This window comes from Bison bison, unplaced genomic scaffold (assembly GCF_000754665.1).
Source record: "Bison bison bison isolate TAMUID 2011002044 unplaced genomic scaffold, Bison_UMD1.0 scf7180017864289, whole genome shotgun sequence".
Classification (NCBI taxonomy): domain Eukaryota; kingdom Metazoa; phylum Chordata; class Mammalia; order Artiodactyla; family Bovidae; genus Bison; species Bison bison.
Window position 1 is genome coordinate 11,921,679 of NW_011494861.1, and position 4,709 is coordinate 11,926,387.

The following is a 4,709-nucleotide window of genomic DNA, read 5'->3' on the forward strand; positions in this document are numbered from 1 at the left end:
CTGTGGTGTTGGAGAAGACTCTTGAGAGTCCCTTGGACTGCAAGGAGATCCAACCAGTCCATCCTAAAGGAGATCAGCCCTGGGATTTCTTTGGAAGGAATGATGCTAAAGCTGAAACTCCAGTACTTTGGCCACCTCACGCGAAGAGTTGACTCACTGGAAAAGACTCTGATGCTGGGAGGGATTGGGGGCAGGAGGAGAAGGGGACGACAGAGGATGAGATGTCTGGATGGCATCACTGACTCCATGGACGTGAGTCTGAGTGAACTCCGGGAGTTGGTGATGGACAGGGAGGCCTGGTGTACTGCGATTCATGGGGTCGCAGAGAGTTGGACACGACTGAGCGACTGAACTGAACTGAAGCAACTAACATACTTGCAATGGTAATTAAATAGGCGATGCTCATTCCTGCTCAGGACTTTTTCCTTACTGTCTCTTCATCTTTTTTCTTTTTGGCCCTGCAGGGATCTTAGTTCCCAGACCTTTAATGGAATACATGCCTGATGCAGTGGAAGCACAGAATCCTAACCACTGGAAAAGGCAAGTGTTAATTGCTCAGTCATGTCCGACTCTTTGTGACCCTATGGACTGTAGCCCGCCACAGGCTCTTCAGTCCATGGGATTCTCCAGGCAAGAATACTGGAGTGGGTTGCCATTCCCTTCTCCAGGGGAATCTTCCCGACTCAGGGATCCAACCCAGGTCTCATGCATTGCAGGCAGATTCCTTACCACTTGAGCCACCAGGGAAGCCCATTGGACTGACAGGGAAGTCTCTACATGTTCTTCATGTCTATCTCCCTGATTAGATTGTATGCTTCAAAAGGGCAGGAGCTCTTCTCCATAGAAATTTACAGTTGGAAGAGATCTTAGTACTGATCTGCTCCAGCCTCTCACCTCATATCTGAATCCCCTTTATGACATCTCTGGCAACTTCTGCCTAGGTCTCTCTCTCTTTTTAAATTCATTTTTGGCTGCCCTGGGTCTTCGTTGCTGTTTGCAGGCTTTCTCTAGTTGAGGCGAGCAGGTGCTACTCTTCCTTGTGGTGCTCAGGCTTCTCATTGCGGTGCTTCTCTTGTTGTGGAGCACAGACCCTAGAGCACTCGGGCCTCAGTAGTTACAGTATGTGGGCTCGGTAGCTGTGGCGCAGGGGCTTAGTTGCTCCACAGCACGTGGAATCTTCCCAGAGCAGGGATCCAACCTGTGTCCTCTGCATTGACAGGCGGATTCTTATCCACTGTGCCACCAGGGAAAGTCCCCTGATTAGGTCTCTTGAGGATCTCCAGTTCCAGTTTCTCTTCTTACCTAAGGAAGTCTGGCTCAGTGTAGGAATATAAGAAGATGCTATATACAACGTTGCTGAATTCATGCTACTTCTCCCTTAAGACTGAGTCAGTACTCAGTCGCTGGCTCAGTGTGGGATGCAAAAGAGGGAGAACACTGAGGAACGAACAACTTTTTGGCTAAAAATGTCGAAGAATGTTTCTAGCAAGCTTTTGCCCAGGCTGTAATCGTGGGTTGTGATTCAGCTCTTGCCTAATGTTATTAAGGTAAGTGAATTACAAAACGTATACCCCCAAATCTCTTTTTTTTCTTGTTTAGTAAAGACTAGAGCCAGTAATCATTTGAGATGACATCCATCCAGAGGGCTAGGTGGACATCTTACCCATATAGCTAACATCTGGAAGGAGCTTTGCAGCTTACAAAGCCCTTTCCAATACTTCGCTCATTAAAGCTGTTTGGCAGAGGCAGCATTATCCTGTTAGTAACTTTATAAAGGAGGGACTTCCCTGAGGTCCAGTGGTTAAGACTCCGTGCTGCAGGAATCTGCAGGAGTTCTAACCTTAGTCGGGGAACTAAGATCCCACATGCCGCCTGGCGTGGCCAAAAGAAAAATAAAGTCCCAGAGAATCTGGGAGTTCTAAGTATAAAGAAGGAAACTGGGACTCAAATTAACTCCCTAGTGTGGCAGAACCGGTGTGCAAACTCAGGTCTGCAGACCCGGGTCTGCACGGTTCAATCACTATGATGATGGAGGGAGATGGCGGAGATTGGGGTGGGGGAGTTGAGGGTGGGGAGCGAGGTGAGGTACTGACAGCAGAAAGAGGTTGGGGGTGCGTGGAAAGTGTAAAGAACGGGTTTGAGGGCAGGGGGCGGGAAACACTGGGCGACTCTGGATAGGAAGCTGGCTCGCCGCGGGTGTGGGAGCGGGCGGACGCCAGGGAGCCACGAGAGCGTGATCGGGCTGTAGGAGCTGCTGCTGTGGGTGGCTGCACGCCCGGTCGGCCTGCACCTCATCTCAAGCTCACCTCCGGGCTCCGCTTGCGGTTAGGCACCTAGAACTGGATCAGGCGTAGCCGCTGCCGCGCCGCCTCCGCCACGGTTCTAGCGCCGCTCGGTTCCCAGCTCCCGGCTGCCGGCGGGAACCGCCTTGACCACCGGCCTCGGCTCAGGAGACCGGCCCGGCCGGCCCACCTGCGGTTGCAGTAGCGCGAGGACTGCAGTTCCTTGGAGAAGCTGCCTGTGTACTTGAGCCTGGTGATCACCGAGGAGGAGCAGGAGCCCAGCTTCTCCGACATCGCAAGCTTGGCGGTGCGGTCTGGCGTGGGCATCTATTTCCTCAGCGTCTACGACCACCAGGGGATTGTCAAAAGAAATAATTCCAGGTTGAGGGATGAAATTTAAAACAACATCAGGAACATCTGGACTGACTTAGATAGTTCCAAATACTCACCAGAATTTGTAAAGTCATGACAAAGATTGCCATTCGTCAGCGAAAGTGCTGTCCCCAGAAGATGGAAAAGCAGATATTGTGAGAACTGCTCAAGAGTTTGGCCAGTTAGTAGTTCAGCAGCAAAAGAAATCCACAGATATGGATGCAGATATGTTAGACCATTTAGTTTGAATGATGTCCCTGATCCTGATTTAGTGTTGAAGTTTGGTCTGAGGACAGCACACTAGGCTTTCTGCACTAGCATATCAGGGTGATGGAGCTTGTCTCTTTGCCTTCCTACCTAAACATCAGTTATGAGGACTTTTTCTCTGCCCTCCGTCAATATGCAGCCTGTGAACAGCATCTGGGAAAGTAGTGAGCCTTGGTTGTGTAATTTGATTTTTCAGGCTTTCAGAGAAAAGGACTCAGGTGGCTTTGATGTGGACAAAGCACCTTTGAAACTCTGCACACACCAAGTTTGTTATTCTCATAATTAATCAACAAACACACACACAAAAATAGTGTCTCACGTGAAAGTAAGAGCACGTGTGAGTGAGTACCGGGGATGTGTGCGTGCATGCTGTATGGAAACAAACTAACAATTAGGACAAATATTGGAGAAGAAAACGTGTGGATTTTCACCTTTGAGCAACAAGCAATGTTTTAGGAGCTGAAATTTCATATTTAAGGCTTCAGCTCCAGCTACTTCCTTGTTTCTGTGGGTCAGGAAAGAGATGATTAAGCTGTTTCCTTGTTGTTTGGGAGGGAGGGGAATAATTTTTGTTCAGTCTTTCCTGGTGGCCAAACTTTAATTTTTAAGAATACTATAGAAGATAAACAGAGGAAGGAGCACTTCCAAACCCATTCTATGAGGCCACCATCACCCTGATACCAAAACCAAAGACAACACTAAAAAAGAAAACTACAAGCCAATATCACTGATGAACATAGATGTAAAAATCCTCAACAAAATTCTAGCAAACAGAATTCAACAACACATTAAAAAGTTCATACACCATGATCAAGTTGGGTTTATTCCAGGGATGCAAGGATTCTTCAGTATTTGCAAATCAATCAATGTGATACACCATATTAACAAATTGAAAGAGAAAAACCATGCAATAATCTCAATAGATGCAGAAAAAGCCTTTGACAAAGTTCAGCACCTATTAAAACTCTTCCGAAAATGGGCATAGAAGGAACCTGTCTCAACATAGTAAAGGCCATATATGATAAGCCCATAGAAAATATTATTCTCAATGGTGGAAAACCTGAAAACATTACCCTAAGATCAGGAACAAGACAAGGGTGTCCACTCTCACCACTATTATTCAACATAGGTTTGGAAGTCCTTGCTACAGCATTCAGAGAAGAAAAAGAAATAAAAGGAATCCAGATTGGAAAAGAAGTAACTCTCTCACTGTTTGCAGATGACATGATACTATACCTAGAAAATCCTGAAGATACTATCAGAAAATTACCAGAGCTAATCAGTGAATTTAGCAAAGTCACAGGATACAAAATCAATACACAGAAATCACTTGCATTCCTATATACTAATAATGAAAAATCAGAAAGAAATTGAGAAATCAATCCCATTCACCTCTGCAACAAAAAGAATAAAATATCTAGGAATAAACCTACCTAGTGGAAACAGTGTCAGACTTTATTTTTCTGGGCTCCAAAATCACTACAGATGGTGACTGCAGCCATGAAATTAAAAGACACTTACTCCTTGGAAGGAAAGTTATGACCAACCTAGATAGCATACTCAAAAGCAGAGACATTACTTTGCCAACAAGGTTCGTCTAGTCAAGGCTATGGTTTTTCCTGTGGTCATGTATGGATGTGAGAGTTGGACTGTGAAGAAGGCTGAGCGCCGAAGAATTGATGCTTTTGAACTGTGGTGTTGGAGAAGACTCTTGAGAGTCCCTTGGACTGCAAGGAGATCCAACCAGTCCATTCTGAAGGAGATCAGCCCTGGGATTTCTTTGGAAGG

General features: G+C 46.4%; 1 pseudogene; it reads left to right on the forward strand.

Moving 5' to 3' along the window:
- Nucleotides 1–2,038: 2,038 nt before the first annotated feature.
- LOC104996109 lies at nt 2,039–3,086 on the forward strand (annotated as a pseudogene).
- The last annotated feature ends 1,623 nt before the right edge of the window (nt 3,087–4,709 follow it).